At 36.4% G+C, this 18,293-nt stretch overlaps 1 long non-coding RNA gene across 1 annotated transcript; it reads left to right on the forward strand.

Moving 5' to 3' along the window:
* Positions 1 to 711: 711 nt before the first annotated feature.
* LOC114038977 lies at positions 712 to 12,039 on the forward strand. The gene is made up of 4 exons (XR_003568611.1): positions 712 to 830; positions 9,318 to 9,401; positions 9,730 to 9,934; positions 11,943 to 12,039. It is a non-coding gene; the product is annotated as an uncharacterized LOC114038977 (long non-coding RNA).
* The last annotated feature ends 6,254 nt before the right edge of the window (positions 12,040 to 18,293 follow it).

Below are 18,293 nucleotides of genomic sequence, written 5' to 3' on the forward strand. Positions count from 1 at the left end.
AAGAGGAAATTTACCTTTGTAGATTGCTAGACCAGGAGTTAGAAAGACTTGGATTCATGTGTCAGAAAGACTTGGATTCAACTCTCACCTCTGTCATTTTTAGATATGTGGCCAAAGATAAATTACTTGACCTCTGTATAGTTTCTGCATATATAAAATGGAAATTTTAGAAACAGGGTAGAGGTGAAGCTCAAATATGAATGTAATTTGCCTTCTCAATGAAGGCAGCAGGAAAAAAGGGAAGAAAGGTGATAATTTGGAACTCAAAATTTTAAAAACGAATGTTATAAATTTTTTTGTTATTGTAAAAGCTTTTGTTGTTTTAAAAGGGTTGTAAAAGCTTGACTTTGTGAGAGATGATCTCTGAGGATCTCTCAGGAGTGAAGGCTCCTCAAAGAGTTAATCGTTTCTCATTCTGTTGAAACATTTGCAGCCAGCTGACCTTGTAAAGAAACATGCTTTTCAACACATCCTGTACTTTACCAGACCTCCCCCCCCTTCCCAAACTGCTTACTCTTGCAAAAACTCCAGGAAGGATTGTTAAACTGTCTTTGTTCTCTGGTAATGGGGTAGATTGCCTCATAGATTGTGCTCTCAAGGCTTGCACCAATGAGCTGAGAGGAAGGGGGTTAGGGAGGAGGAGTTGCAGTTAGGGATCTATATGACCTTTCTTTGCCGAGCACACCCTTGGACTCTTCCTCCAGAGCCATTTTAGGCTGATGGAGGTTGCCCTTTCTAGAGAAAGCTAATAAAGAAATCTCTCTCTTTGCTACATCTGAGTCTCCAGAATTTATTGGTAAGGGTCTTCACGTCCCACACAACTTCAACAGGTGAGTAAGGGGAAGAAATACTTTGATATATGTACAGTTGGAAAAGATCTTAGAAGCCATGTAATCCAAAGCTCTCATTTTATAAATGAGGAAACTGAGACCCTGAAAGATTAAATGACTTACTCAAAGTCACATAGCACCTAGGTGGCCCCATTGATAGAATGCTGGGCCTGGAGTCAGGAAGACTTGAGTTCAGATCCAGCCTCAGGCACTTACTATCTGTATGACCCCGGGCAAATCATTTAACCTTGTTTGCCTCAGTTTCCTTATCAGTAAAATAAGCTGGAGAAGGAAATGACAAACCACTCCAGTATCTTTGCCAAGAAAACCCATGGACAGTGTGGTCCACGAAGTCACAAAGAGTTGGATAAGATTGAACAACAAAAGAGTCACACAAGTAGCAAATAGCAGAGTCAGGATTAAGACTCATCTCCTGTGACCCCCAACTTCAAGACTATTTCCACCCGACCTTGATGTCTCCTTAGGGAACATGTATGAGCAAAGTCTCAGATGTGGGAGTTCCATGATCTATTCCAGAGCAAAAAGTACACCAGTTTGGCCAGAGTGTAGAAAATGTAGAGGGTGATAATAACAAATAACTCTAGAAAGGTGGAGTGGCCCCATGTTTGGAATTCAAATGTGAATACTAAGCAAAGAAGTTTGAAATTGAGAGCTTGATCCATAAACTAGAGGTGATAATAAAATTTCCACTACCTATCTCATAGGGTTCTGAGGAAAGCACTTTGTAAATCTTAAAACATTGCAGCATATAATTGTAATTGTTAGGGACTGTACTTATTAAGTTGATATATATCCTTCGTCTCTAGAACAGTCTGTAGCCATTGTAGGTACTTAATAAATGTATTATAATTAAATAAAATGTCATGCAAATGATAAGTATGTTGTGGCAATACTGTGATATTAATGGCTTCGGATAGCAATTTTCTTCCAAAGACATAAAGTACTTTCTTCCTCCTCCATCTTTTCAGCATTGCTATCTTTTGTTTTTATATCACCTACATTTCCTAACACATTTCTTTCCCTTCCCCCTCCCGGAAATTCATCTCTTTGCAAATAATTTTAAAAAGAAAAAGAATCCAGCGAAATTATCCAACCCATCAACCACCTGTGATGTTAAATATAGTGTTTCCCACCCATAAGTTCCCATGCTGTGAAATTATAATGACCAAGCCTGACATCCAAGAGAATATGAGAATGTAGCTTCCTCCCCCTTCACCAATTTCATCATCAGTATATATCATATGTATCAACAGCATTACACACTGTGCTAGGGATAAGATAGCAAGCAAGGACTCTTACACAGTCAAAGCAAATAAGCATTCACTCATTTATTCATAAGCAGGCTGCAGCATATCACTAATAATTACTTGCCCAAAAGAAATGGCATAACAGATAACATCCAAAAAATAATATGATCAGTGGACTAGTCATGTAGTGAGAGTGAGAAATGACAGATGGATAGCCTGAGTGTTGCATGGGTACCCACAGAATATTAAAAGACCTAGACAGAGGAAGGCCTCTAATGCATTGGATAGATCCTCGGCTCAGTTGCTGTGGCAACTCAGAGAGACCCTCTTCTAAGGCACTGTATCTGTGGATCAAGGCAGACATGTATCCCTGAAGAACAGAAATAAATATTCTGCCCTCACCTAAGCTAGCTACAACCAGGTAATTAGTGTCTCCCATTAGATTAGCACAGGCATAGACATTTCAGAAAAGAGCATTAAGAAAACAAAAGACATTATTTATTTAATACATTTTCTTATGCTATTTAGGAAATAAAGATAATTGTTTAAGCAATAACACATAAATTTTCATATTCTATTTGCTTAAATGAGGCAGCCTGATATAGTAAAATTCTGAGTGTCCAAATCTTTAAGACTTATTAGCTATGTGACCCTGGACAAGTCATTTAACCTCTATGTATATCCCATGCAATTCTTTGTAGTTCAGTGAATAATTTACATAAGGCAGTTTACTCTACCTGGGTGAATTTCTCATTAGTCACTGATCCTTTCCTTTTCTATTTTATCAATATAAGATTTCAGAAATATAAAATTTCTTCTAAGGATTGTTTTAACAGCTTCTCAAAATTTCTGGTATGTCATTATCATTAACTTCAACATAATTATTGTTTCTATGATCTGTTCTTTGACTCAGGCATTATTCTGAACGTCATTACTTAGCCTTCATTTAGGTCTGTTTATTTTGTTCATCTTTCCTTGATTCATTATTAATTTTATTGCATTCAAGGGGCAACAAAGGCCCTGTGGATAGAGTGCTGGACCTGGAGTCAGGAAGACCTGAGTTCAAATGTGGCCTCAGACACTTACTGGCTGTGTGAAGGTTCTGTTTGTTATATTTGTCTTTTTGTATTTATTTGTTCTATCTGCCCAAGTGGAGAAACATCACCATGGTGACAACCATCAGAGATCATTCCAATACTCTACTTATGGCCCATGAAATATGACATAGAGAGCTAGTATTTAAAGTATTCTGAATGTCATTACTTAGCTTGTTTCTTTTGCTCATCTTTCCTCAATTTATTACTAATTTTATTGCTTATATCTGCCTTGTTACATTTATTTGTGCTATCGGCCTCAGTGGAAATATATTCCCATGCTGACATTCTCTGTCACTCTCCCTCCGTCCCCCAAACACACACACAGAGAAGTTAGCCTGCCTGTACTGATTTCTTATCTACTTATGTGGAAACTTAACTCTTTTCATTTCTCACACCTTGTTCCCTATGGTTACCAGAGAGTCAGCAAATTTCAATTCCTCAGCTTCTCCTCTCTGTGAAGAAGCCTCAACTCATCCAGGGATGGATAGTTTCAAGAATCGTTTGTTGTTCAGTTGTTTCACTTGTTTCTGACTCCCAATTACCCCATTTGGGGTTATCTTGACAAAGACATTGGAGTGGTTTGCCATTTCCTTCTCCAGCTCATTTTTTTTAACAGATGAAGAAACTGAGGAGAACAACGTTAAATGACTTGCCCAGGGTTACACAGCTAGTAAGTGCCTGAAGCCACCTTTGAACTCAGGTCTTCCAGACTCCAGGCACAACACTCTATCCACTGGACTACCTCGTTGCCCCTTGAAACTTAGAGCCTTATCAGAAAAATTTGCTGTAGATATTTTTTCCAGTTATATTATTTTTGTTGTGTAATCAAATCCATTTTATCTCTTGTTATCTTTATCCCCTATTTGGTCAAGAACTTCCCTATCTTCTTGATTTCAGGCCCAGCACTATTCACTACCATCACCTATTTGTCCCCATTTCAAGAATCTACCCAAATCAAAATGAACTGAGCCCTTATTCACTGACAAAACTATTCCTCCGTTATCTGAACCTGCTATTTCAATGAACACTAGTCACATAACTTTGACATAATGAAGCTGGTCCTCCATGGAAGCAGATATACATTTGAATATTGTATGCAGTAGATTTTTTTACCCTTTTGCATCACAGGTGGGTGTACAAGTTATACCAAAGGTGCCCAAATATACATACCCTAATATCTCAAAAAAATTAGTATTTTTTGTCTACCTTTTAAAATTTATATTTTGAAGTACAGTTTAGGTGTTTATTTTGAAAAATTAAGTTTAGTTAACTTTTAGTTTTTTTAGTTTTATGAATAGTACAATCATAATGACTTACTACCATTTATAGCAAAGAATCATGACAATAAAAGGATATTCATAGCAAACACATGGGTTGTATACAAAATATAGAAAGGCTATGTGCTTCAATGGAAAAGATACTAGATTGGAAGTCAGCGGACCTAGATTTGAATTCTGACCCTGCCACTTACTACTTGTATGACTTTGAGTAAAGCACTTAACATCTTTGAACCTCAGTTTCCTTATCTGTAAAATGAGGATATAGGACTAGATGAACTCTAAGGTCCCTTCCAGCTCTGTATCTATGATAATATAATAGCATATATTGCAATTGCATAAAAAAAAGCACATGGTATAATACCTATACTATAGTTATATCTACAATGGCTTTATTTAACCACTTCTGTCTTTCCTCCTAAAACATTAAAGAAATAAAAGGAGGTGGCCTAGTTAGGCCAGCAAAAAGAAAGAAACATTGAAATGTAAAGGGAAAATCCTGAAGATGAAAAAGAGACATTCCCTACCCAAGAAAGGGTGAAAGGGTTGAATACCTCAACTGCATATGAAGAAGTTAGAAAGAATTTGACTCCAGGGCACAGACTCCCTTCAAACCTTTGTCCTTAGCTTCTCAACTACATAACTGACTGAATTGAAATTAATCATTTTAAAGCAGAGGTACTTAATCAGGGGTACAGAAACCCCTTAGATTTTAGGGAGTCCTTATTAGATGAGAAAAAAATACATCTTTATTTCAATATAATTGGTTCCCTTTGTAATCCTATGTATTTTATCCATTTAAAAACATTTTCCAGAGAATAATAACAGTAATAATAGCTAACATTTATATAGTACTTACTATGTGCGAGACACTGTGCCAATTATTACCTCATTTATCCTCACAACAACCCTGCAAGGTAGATGTTATTATTATCCCCATTTTACAGATGAGGGTCATACAGCTAGTGTCTGAGTACAGATTTCAACTCCAGGTCCAGTGCCCTAACCATATGTCATCTAGCTGCCTCTACATTACAATTCTTTGTTTATACGTAATCCACATTATCTCTAACTATAGACCTTATGGGTAACGTTTGTTCCTTGGGTGTCTCCAAAACAAAAGTTATTAGTCTATAAACAGTCCACCCAGAGGTACACAGTTTTCCCCTCCTTTCTGAACAGACATCTTTCTGAAGCCAAGAAAGATTTGGTTGGCTTCTCTGAAGGTAGAAATATACAAATCCCATCTCATCTGAATCAGTCATCTGAGCTATCATTAAGACATAGAAGGCTCTAAGTAACTGGTAACTGGGCTCTTCTTAAGAGTCTGCTTGGCTATTACTCCATTTCTGCTTATCAGAAGTATGTAGTTCCAATGCATTCTCTTTGTGAGGCCCTGACCATTCTCTGGGACTGTTTTGGAGACAAATAAGTTTCCCAGCCTTTTGACCACTTGGTATGGAATGACTTTCCATCAATCTGTTACTCTGTGTGTCCCATGTGCACCAAGATTCCTTAGAAAAGATCTCATCTTTTTGCTGAAGATTAAACAGCAAACTCATGCATGACATTGTTTCTATCAGAGCTTTTCTGGGATGAGATTGAATATAGTTAGTAGTCCTCTTTCAGCTGAGAAATATACTGGTGTACATTCTTTTCACCTGCTGAGATTCCAAAGGACAGATCAATGCACAGGCATAGTTCTCACTAAGACATCAGGAGGTAGGCTATAAAGACTGTGACATCATTTTGGTAGTTTAGTTTCTACTCCTAAGGGTCAGGCAGGCTACATCTTCCCTCAGGGTTACATGGAGCCCTGAGGGCCTAGGATATCTTTTCTCTACTACCATTGACTAGAGCCTCTACCAGCTTTGCTCCCCATGTCTGCCCCAAGTTACTAATATCCCAGTTCCATATTTAACCGTTTAACACTTGACAACTTTTACAAAGGGATATTTACTTCAAAGGTAAAGCAAGAACAAACACACAAACATTTTTCCTAATACTTTGAGGGCACATACCATCTCAAAATTTTTGGAGAAGTGGAGGGAAGACTGAGGTTTTCCCTGGCCAAAATATAGCACCAGGCTTTGCTGCTGATTGATATGTATAATGTAACAGAGGACTGGCCCTCATGAGCATGCACAGAGTATCTCTGACAAAATTCCCTAATGAAAAAGGTTGGGAAGCTTGCTTCAGGGAAAGTTATCAGGAGGTGTCATTGGAAGTGCCTTAGGGAAAGTTGGGTGCATTTGCAGACATTCTATAACTGGGTCTGGACCATTTATCACATGATAAAGAACTTCTTTGACTGTCTGTGCCTGCTAAGCTGAACCGGAGGATGCTTTCCAAAAGTACTATTTGACCTACTATTCTCTTGGTTTGACTTGTTCTAGTCCTTGCTGTTCAGTCTTGTCTGATTCTTTGTGACCTTATTTAGGGTTCTCTTGGCAAAGATACCAGAGTGGTTTGCCATTTCCTTCTCCAGCTCATTTTACAGATGAGGAAACTGAGGCAAACAGGATTAAGTGACTTGTCCAGGGTCACACAGTAAGTGTCTGAGGCCAGATTTGAACTCAGAACTGACTGACTTTAGGCCTGGCACTCTATCCACTGAGCCCCCTAGCTGCCCACTTTTCCAGTCTAGTGACATTAAAGTGACAGATAAAGCTATAAAGGGAGCTGCTTTGGGCCTTCTCCATCTGAGGCTGACTTGTGGCCCAGTCAGTATGGACCTCAATTGTTTACTCCAGTATTTATTGTTTCATTTTAGGTAAAGGTAAGACCTTGTAGATTTTGAAAGGTCAAGAGAGTAGGCCACCCAAGGTCCTGCAGCTGGGAGTCAAGTCTCTGCCAGGTTTTGCCATCAACCCCACATCAATGCCTAAAGAACATGGAACAACTTTCCAGATTCAGTACGTTCGAAGTATGAGAGGAATATTTGTAGTTCTCTTGATGTATCTTCAAAGTAACTATCCCTTGTAATAGCTAATTAGTTAAATGAAACTGGGGTACGAGTTACTGAAGGCTAACAGTGGGCAGCCTCAAACAAATAGGAGTAGAGAAACAGTACTCCCTGGAGCCCTTAGGGTGAAAAGTAGCTAACCTTGCTGTATGACTGTGATGCCACAGAATACTCGCTATAATAAGAAAGACAAGACAGGAATTCTAGCTAAGTGGATAGAAAACCACTCAACTCCATCTAGGCCTGCTTCTCACTGAGCATGAAGGCTCTGCTGGAAGTATTGGGTATATCAATACTGTCAAACTCTGGGGAAACCCTGGGGTCCTTACCCTGCTCTGACCAGCAGTTTCTAACTGCCCCCCAAGAAAACCCACACATACCCTAGCAGTTTCCAACAGCCCCTGTTCCGGGAACACCTGGCAAAGCTAAACCAAGGACCTTTCTGTGACCTTGTTTTTCTAATTCCTCAATACTCCCTTCCTGCAGCTCATTTGTTCTGTGAACCCAGACTATACTGTGCTATTTCCCACGACTATGACTTATAAGAACCCCCTTCTTTCCTTCCTCCCCTGGCATCCCTGTCTGAATAGGGCAGTGTGTTGTCCCAAATTGTAATTCTCTGACCTTGAATAAATGCCTCATTTTATTTCCTGATCACAGAATTGGTCCGAGTTTTTCCAAGTTGACAATACACAGGACTATATTAGTAACTGGATTGAGATGCTTCTTTAGCCTTCTTTTTTGTTTTAAGTTGGATTCTTCTCAGAGTACCTTCTATCTATACTCTTTATGTTTCATATTTATTTATTAAATATTTCATATTTATTTATTTTGCTTACACATTGTCTTCCCCATTAAAAAAAATTCCTAGAGTTTTTGGATCGTGTTTTTACCCTTCTTTGTATCCCTAGCATTGAACAGTGTCAGGTTAAGCAATTAAATGCTTGCTGATTTGACTTACTTTCATTTGAACTCAAACCAGAGAGGATTTTGGGAGTAAGTCAGATTATCTGAATCCTATGATAAGTAGTTATTGTAAAAGAAGACTTTTATTTCTGCTTAGTCATAGGTGTTATAAAAAGAAAGAACTAATCTTAACCTTCCGGCTAAGATGTCTAGATTTTTTAACTGGGCGTGGAACTCTCAGCCTTTTATTTTCAAGGACAAGTTTTGGACACTATGCCCTGATTGAAACTTAATGTTGGTTGGTTGGTTGGTTGTTGTCCTTTGTTCTTGTTCTCAAAGAGGATCAAAATGACATCACTATGTTGGGATCAAGGTACAGTATGTCTGACTGTGGTTGATCAGACCAGTAGGAGCTTAGAAGGCTCTACCATAGGTTGGGCAAGAAATTGTCTGTATGAACATTTAGAGTGGAGATATCACTAAATTTGTATATCTCGCCTCTCTTTTGGGCTACTGAAATTTTGCCCTGCTCATAGAACATAGAACCTTCTTTGACGTGGGCACTGCATGCTAGTTGGTCTTTTGCCAGTGTCTTCCATGTCATGCAATTAATTCTAAAGTCTTTCAGAAAGACCTTCAGAGTGATCTTGTATCGCTTCTTTTGACCTTGTTGTGTGAGTTCTCCATAGAATAATCTTTTAGGCAAACATACTTTTGGCATTTGAACAGTGTGGCCAGCCCATTGGACTTGCACTCTCTTCAGTATTTGAATGGTTGGCAATTCAGAACTGAGAAAGGACCTCAAGTGTCTAGTACCTTATCTTACCAAGTGATCTTCAGAGTCTTCATAAAACAATTCAAATGGAAACGATTCAGTTTCCTGGCATGATACTGGTATACCGGTAAATTGCTTTGTGGACCTTTACTTTGGTAGTCAGTCTAATATCTTTTCTTTCCCACACTTTCTTTTGAAGCTCCCCAAACACCGAACTAGCTTTGGCAATGCATGTGTTAACCTAATCATCTACGTGTACATCCCTGGAAAGTATATTGCCATGGTAAGTGAATTTACCCACAGCATTCAATAGTTCTCCATTTGCTGTAACAGATGGTTCTGTGTATGGATGGTGTGGTGCTGGCTGGTAGAGAACCTATGTTTTCATGGTGTTATTTGTTAGGCCAAAATTAACACAACCAGCAGAGAATCAATCCATACTTTGTTGCATCTTGGCTTCAGAGGCTGCATAGAGTGCATAATTATCTGCTAACAAACAACCATGTACCAACTCTCTCTACACTTTAGTCTTGGCTTCTAGTTTTTTCAGGTTAAATAATTTACCATCAGTGCGGTAGCTGACCTTAATTCTGTTTTCATCCTTGTTGAAGGCATCTGACAACATTACTGAAAACATCATACTAAAAAGCATGGGAGCGAGCACAAAAGAAGAACATGCCAGCTAAGACTAAGAGACCATCACAGTCCAGTGGATCAATACATCAAACAGGCCCAGCAGTGATGCTGCAGCCAATAAAGAACAGGCCAAGAAGCAGCCATAACATTACCTGGCCCCTCCCTACATATTCCTCATATGTGAGTGTCATCCCCTCATTTGTGATTTCCTACGCGTACAAATTCTCCCCACTGATGGTGAGAGAAATGATTTATTAGACTCCTATTTTATTCTAATCAGTATTAATAATTTCAGTGTGATTCCATAGGGGTAATGATTGTTAGCAATCATTAGTGATATACTCGCCTAGTAAGTTACATTTACTCAGTTAACTAATATTAATATAAGAATAACATGTATTAATGCATATTTTACATATATCATATAGGGATAATTAGATAAGATAGATTCTTATAGTAGGCCTCAAACTTTAAAATCCATAAATTCACTGTTCACCACTTATTTACTAGTTAGGAAGTTTACTTGCCTAACCACAAGAATGCTGATGACCAAACCCAGCATAGGTGGGATATCTTGACCATGATATGGAATATCACTTGATTCCATGATACGAAATATCCCTCAATTTATTTTAGTACCTCTGGACTGTTCTCTCTTCCCCAACATGAGGAGGGGGACTAATATTATGACCAGTGGTCATATGGTCAGTGGAGATGACCCTTGCCTTGCCCATCCTGTGATCACTCATGCTGATCTATCATTTTTGGCCCTCCTGGAGGGTCAAAAGCAAGGTCTATCAACCAATGAGACTCTGTACTTTATTTTGCCTCTTCTGAGTGTCTGGGTATCAAGCCCTCTATAAGAAAGGCTGTAGGAACTAGTAGGCATCTCAGTTCCTGAGGAAACTCTGAGGTCACATTTGTTGAAGGGGTCTGGTCCCTTTAATAAATGGTTAATGGCACAGAGCTTTCTTGCAGACTGCATAATTTTGGACCCCACAATGGCATGTATATTTTGGGAGAGTATGCACTATGTGCATGGGGAAAATGGCCTGTTACAAATAGTCTTACTATGTTATTTCATTAAATGCCTTTGTTTTTTAACTAATTATGTCCTCTGAGTAGAGAAGAAGGAAACACATTGGTGAGTTCTTATAGACTATAAATTTGAGTAGATGTGGATCAAAAGAATGCCTTGGACCTGGGATAGCTATTATGGGAAACAAGTATGTAAGGAAAAGACAAGAGGTGGTGCAAACAAGTTTGTACAAATGGATTTTTAAAATTTTTTTCTCAAATGGGTTTTAAGTATTCACTACTTCCCTCATATTTCTTATAAATAACTGTGGTCATATTGGTCCAACATGATGTATTTCTTTATACCTAAAGTGTCCTTTCTGTTTTTCCGAAGTTAAACTTTTTTTTCTTTCCTTTCTTCTTTCTTTCTTTTTAATTTTTATCATGGAGCTTTGACAAAGGAATGTTTACTTTAAAAGATAATCACAAATTTGCAACACAAAATTGGGTTCATAGCTTAGCTGCATTCCCATGAGTACAGTCTCACCTCCAAGTCCAAAACCTACCTGGAGTGAATCCCAGATACCCTGGTTTTCTCAGGGTTTCCATGATGAGATTGCTGGCTGTTGCATCACCTGCTGGCAATACTGGCTCCAACGTCAGTCTCTGAGGCTTGAACTACCCAGTCTGTGACAATCACCTCTGGCACAAGAAATTGAGGACAAACAATAAAGAACAGAGGCAAACAAGCCCTGGCCCATTTCTTGGAGATGGGGTAAAAGAGAGGTAAGCTGTGGATTGACAAGTAGTTCCCCTCTTACCTGTTCAGTTCATGACATCCATTATGAATGAAGTAGCTAGGAGTACAGCTAAAAAGATGGTGGAAAGACAGTGAACCACACTGCTGCAGTACTTTTAAAAACTCAGACAACCAAGCAAGGAGACTACCCCTTCTAGGTGCAGTGAGCACCATGTCAGACAAACTGAACATGCTCAAAAGCCAGGTTACATCTATTTTTATTCAAAATTTAATAAATATCAGATAGAATGGACATCTGCATATACAAAGTGAAAATGAAAAAAGAGGATTGTCCATGAAATTGCATATCTTTATTGGTGAATTTGAGAATTTGTTCAAGTGATTGTTATCAATTTCAATTTCCTTTCTTAGAAATTACCTGTTTGCTGGAAAGACTTCATAAACTGAAGCAAGTAGAACCAGGAGAACATTATACATAGTAACAGCATCATTGTGCGATGACCAACTTTGATAGACTTAGCTCTTCTCAGCAATACAAGGATCTAAGACATTTCCAAAAGACTCATGATGGAACATGCTATTCACATCTAGAGAAAGAACTGTGAAGTTTGAATGCAGATCAAAACATGCTATTTTCTCTTCTTCTTTTTTTTTGTTTCTTCTTTCTCGTGTTTTTTTCCCTTTGGTTCTAATTCTTCTTTGCAACATGACTAATGTGGAAATATATTTAATATGATTATACATGGATAACTTATATCATATTGCATGCCATCTTGGGAAGGAAGGGGGAGAAAATTTAGAATTCAGAATCTTATAGAAGTGAATGTTGAAAACTAAAAACAAATAAATAAATAAAACTAAAAAAAAATAAATTATCTGTTTAGAAAACTGAAACTGAACTGGTATAATTATAATGATGAAGCTTGGCCTCAAAGAAGAGAGGAGAACATGCCCTCTTCTCAGTTTTATGCAAAGATGGAAGATTATGTGTGCAGAACAATACATATACATGTTATGCTTAGTTGAAGTATAGGTAAATTTTGATAAAAAAATTCTTTTCTTTTGCTCTTTTTTATTCTTTGTTATGAGGATTAGGTCTCTAAGGAGGGGGAGGACTGTTATTTTGGAAATGGTGATAGAAAACCACTATCAATAAAAATTAAAAAGAAAAGTGTTCATATCCTTTGATCATTTATCCATTGTGGAATGGAAATTATCACTGAAAATATGGAAAATTTAACAATTAGCTCTCCAGATGGTTTAAGCTGGCTCCAACACCCCCCCACCTAGGTGCTATAAATAATTTGACCAAGCTATTTTTTAAATTAATTTATTTTGAATTATCAACAGTCACTTCCATAAGCTTTTGAGTTTAAAATTTTTCTCCCTCTCTCTTCCCACCTCCCTCTCCAGGATGGCACACAATCTGATATAGGCTATGTATATATACATTCCTATTAAACTTATTTTCACATTAGTGATGTTGTAAGTAAGAATTAGAACCAATAGGAGGAACCACCAGAAAGAGGAAACAAAACTCAACAGAAGAAAAAAAATAGCAAATAGTATGCTTCGATCTGCATTCAAACTCCATAGTTCTTTCTTCCTTGTGGGTAGCATTTTCCATCACGAGGCCTTTGCAGGTGTCTTAGATCCTTGTATTGCTGAAAAGGGTTAAGTTTATCAATATTAGTCATCACACAACGTGGCTGTTATTGTGTACACTGTTCTCCTGGTTCTGCTCACTTCACTCAGCATCAGACCATACAAGTCTTTCTAGGTTTTTCTGAAGTCAGCCTGTTCATCATTTCTTATACCACAATAGTATTCCATCACATTCATATACCACAACTTGTTCAGCCATTCCCCAATTGATGGGTATCCTCTCAATTTCCAATTTTTTGGCACCACAAAAAGAGCTGCTATAAATATTTTTGTACATGTGGGTCCTTTTCCCATTTGTATTATCCCTTTGGGATACAGCCCTGGAAGTGCTATTGCTGGGTCAAAGGGTATGCATATTTTTATAGCCCTTTGGGCATAGTTCCAAATTGCTCTCCAAAATGGTTGAATCATTTCACAACTCCACCAACAATACATTAGGGTTCCAATTTTCCCACATCTTCTCCAACATTGATCATTTTTCTGTTTTGTCATGTTGGCCAGTCGGATAGGTATGATGTGGTACCTCAGAGTTGTTTTGATTTACATTTCTCTAATCAATAGTGATTTAGAGCATTTTTTCATATGACTATAGATAGCTTTAATTTCTTCATCTGAGAACTGCCTGTTCATATCCTTTGACCATTTATCAATTGGGGAATGGCTTATAGCCTTATAAATTTGACTTAATTCTCTATATATTTTAGAAATGAGGCCCTTATCTGAGAGGCTGGTTGTAAAATTCTTTCCCAATTTTCTACCTTCCTTCTAATCTTGGTTGCATTGGCTTTGTGCAAAAACTCTTCAATTTAATGTAATCAAAGTTATCCATTTTGCATTTCATAATGTTCTCTATCTCCTGTTTGGTTATGAATTCTTCTGTTCTCCATAAATATGACAAGTAAACTATTCCTTGCTCTCCCAGTTTGCTTACAGTATCAGCCTTTATATCTATATCATGAACCCATTTTGACTTTATTTTGGTATATGGTGTGAGATTTGCCATACTCTTTTCCAGTTTTCCCAGCAGTTTTTGTCAAAGAGTGGGTTCTTATCCCGGAAGCTGAGGTCTTTGGGTTTATCAAATAATAGATTACTATAGTCACTGACTACTGTGTCTTGCATACTTAACCTATTCCACTGATTCACCACTCTATTTCTTAGCCAATACCAAGCAGTTTTGATGATTGCTGTTTTATAATACAATTTAAGATCTGGAATGGCTAGGCCACCTTCCCCTGCATGTCTTTTCATTAGTTCCCTTGATATTCTGGACCTTTTGTTATTCCAAATGAATCTTGTTATTATGACCAATGCTATTTTTAAAAATTATACTGTTTTTCTTGTAGAAATTTAAATATTTCTTATAGTCAGGCACATCTGTCTTATCCTTAATAATTTCTTTTATTTGTTGAATGGGAAAATTCATATTCCATTCACAATTGAGATAAATATTTAATTTCATTTTCTTCCAACATTTTTATAATGTTATTTTCTTTGTTCTTAGATGTTTAAGTCTGCCATCCAGCTATAATTCACTAGAGTTTACAATGTAAGATGTGGGAAATTGTTTTTCCAATAGATTTCCAACCAATTTTCCTAAATATCTTTGTTAAATAATGAATCATTTACCCAAGTTTTATTTTGCAAAGATTTATCAAATACAAATGATTTGTATATATTTGGTTGGATGTCTGTTGGGTTTATTGTATTCCACTGACCTATTTCTGTTTGTTTGTTTTTTTCCCCATGAGTTCCTAGTCATTTTGTTATTAATCACATTAAAATATATTTCAAAATCTGAAAGTGCAAGACCACTTTTATCAACTTTTCTCTTTAGTTTGCTCTGTGCTATTCTTGCCAGTTTATTTTTCTATGTAAATTTCATTGTGATTTTTATCTAGTTCTTTTTTTTAAATAGTATTTTATTTTTCTAATTATATGTAAAGACAGATTTTAACATTCATTTAAAAGTTTTGAATTCCAAATTTTCTCCCTTCCCCTTACCTCCCTTCTCCCTAAGATGGTTAACAATTTGATATAGGTTATATATGTGCAATCATGTAAAACATATTTCCATATTAGTCATGTTGTGAAAGAAGAAACAGACCAAAAGAAAAAAAATGAAAAAAATAAAGGAAGTGAAACTAGTGATCTACATTCAGACTCCATCAGTTCTTTCTCTGGATGTGAATGACAATTTTCCTCATGAGACCTTTGGAATTGTCTTGGATCATCATATTGCTGAGAATAGCTAAGTCACTTAGTTGATCACCATACATCATTGCTGTTACTTTGTACAATGTTCTCCAGCTCAGTTCACTTTGCATCAGTTCATCTGAGTCTTTCTGAAAAATTTTCCCCCTCTCCAAGACAGCATGTAATCTGATATAGGCTATATATGCACAATTATATTAAACCTATTTCCATATTAGTCATATTGTGAAAGAAGAATCAGAACAAAAGGGAAAAACCATAAGAAAGACATAAAAAGAGAAAATAGTATGCTTCAATATGCATTCAGACTCCATAGTTCTTTCTCTGGATGGGGATAATATTTTCCATCATGAGTCTTTTGGAATTGTCTTAGATCATTGTATTGCTGAGAAGAGCTAAGTCTATCAAAGCTGATCCTCACAGTGTTGCAATTACTGTGTACAATGTTCTCTTGGTTCTGCTCACTTCAATCAGCATCAGTTCATGTCTTTTTAAGTTTTTCTAAAATCTGACTGCTCATCATTTCTTATAGTACAATAATATTCCATTGCATTCATATACCACAACTTGTTCAGCCATTCCCCAATTGATGGGCATCCCCTCAGGTTCCAAGTCTTTGCCATCTCAAAAAAGAGCTGCTATAAATATTTTTGTACAAGTAGGTCGTTTTCCTTTTTTCGTTTTCCTTTTTTTTTTTTTAAGTCTCTTTTTATTTCTTGTGACAGAGATGATTCCCACATACTGATATTGCTAAGTCAAAGGGATTGCCCTTTAGGCATAGTTCCAAATTGTTCTCTGGAATGTTTGGATCAGTTCACAACTCCACTAACAATGTATTAGTGTCCCAGTTTTCCCACATCCCCTCCAAAATTTATCATTTTCCATTTCTGTCATACTAACCAATCTGATAGATGTGAGGTGGTACCTCAGAGTTGTTTTAATTTGCATTTCTTTAAACAGTAGTGAGTTAGAGCATTTTTTTCATATGATTATAGATTTGATTTCTTCATCTGGAAACTGCCTGTTCATATCCTTTGACCATTTATCAATTGGTGAATAACTTGTATTCTTATAAATTTGATTCAGTTCTCTATGTATTTGAGAAATAAGGCAAATCAGAGACATTTGCTGTAAAAAGATTTTTATCTAGTTTTATAAGAAATCCTTTGGTATTTTAAATGGTATAATAACAGTAGGCATATCTAATTAAAGAAGCATTGTCCTTTTTGCTATATTACTTTGATCCATTCAGGAACATTAAGTATATCTCCTGTTACATAGGTCTTCCTTTATTTTGATCATTGTATTTCTTGTTTTTAAATTAAGTAAATTATTTTCAGTTAGTGAAAATCTACTTTATTCCCCTTCTATTCCCCCTCCCATTGAAAAAGAAATAAAAACAAAACCCATAACAAAATGTATCATCAAGCAAAACAAATTTATGCATTAGTCATGTACAAAAAAAGTGTCAAGAGTTTTCTTTTAAAATATGTAGGGTTTTTTTGGTCATTAATTAGTTCGTTTTTTTGGTCTTCAGTTTTCTCCTTTGCAAGGACTACATGGTCTAAGAGGTTTGTCCCTTTCAGCTCTAGCCCTATGATTCTATAATCTTAAAGCTATTTTCCATGTAAAACATATACAAAGAAAGGGATGAATGGGAGTGATAGACTAGGCAATCAGAATGAGGAGAAATACAAACACACATCCCAAGACTTATTATAGCCATGAGAGAACTTGGTTACTGTACACTCAGGGTCAAAATTGAGGAGTGATGGTCAATCCAGCTTCTATGAGATTATGAAAGAGAGATTGTGGGTTGGTTAATACCTACAGCAACCTCTAACGTTGGGTGGTCCATATTCCGTGTAAAATTCAATCCAGAATCTGTTCCCCAGCAAATCTAAGCACTGTAAACAAGAGATAGAAATTTAAAAACTAAAAGAATATAAAAAACTCACAGAGAAAAGAATTAAAAAATCCCTTTATAGCAGAGCTAGAGATCACAGGATCATTCATTTAGAGCTAGAAGGGACATCAAAGTTCATATAGCCCAAAACTCTTAATTTATAGATATGGAAACTAAGGCCCAGAAAGGTGAGTCTACCTTACCTAGTCTTGTTTGTAAGACTATACAAACTTGGAAAAAGGAGTGGTAGAAGCAGGCATCATTTGAACAATCACTTTCATCTGAACCAAACAAAGGAGAGTAAGACACTTGTAAACACACACATATACATATACACATATAAGACATGTATTTTTGTAATAATTATATTTATAAATAATTTCAAATTTAATCAAAAAAGGACAGAAATAGTTAAGAAATTATAATGAAGGCAAAAGATTAAGAAAATTATTAGAGATTAATATAAATAGTTTTATGTTAATACGTTTGAGAACCTTAAAGGAATAGATAAATAAAGTATGCTAATTTACAAAATAGGATTAGATAACTTATATAGACTCATATTCGAGGGAGAAATCCAATGGGGCACCATTAATGAGGTACTCCTTAAAAAGGTATCTGAACCAGATGGATTCACATATGTATTCTTCCAAGATTTCAAAGAACATGTAATCCTTATATTATATGGATTGTTTCTAAAGAAAGATACCATGCCACACAATTATTTTAATAAAGTTAATATGGTTTTGATCCCTAAAACTGGCATGGACAAGTTGAGAAAAAAAGACTATAGGCTAAAATAATTAATGACTATTCAACCAACAATAAATTAGGTGTAAAAACATTGGCAAATAGGAGATAGTACAATAAAAAGATATTCATTACAACAAAGCCGGATTATACCAAGAAAGCAAGGATGGTTCCATTTATGTATTTTTAAAAATATCTTTTATTGCTGCCTTTTATTTTTTACAACA

This window comes from Vombatus ursinus, unplaced genomic scaffold (genome assembly GCF_900497805.2).
Source record: "Vombatus ursinus unplaced genomic scaffold, bare-nosed wombat genome assembly UNPS02000582.1, whole genome shotgun sequence".
Classification (NCBI taxonomy): domain Eukaryota; kingdom Metazoa; phylum Chordata; class Mammalia; order Diprotodontia; family Vombatidae; genus Vombatus; species Vombatus ursinus.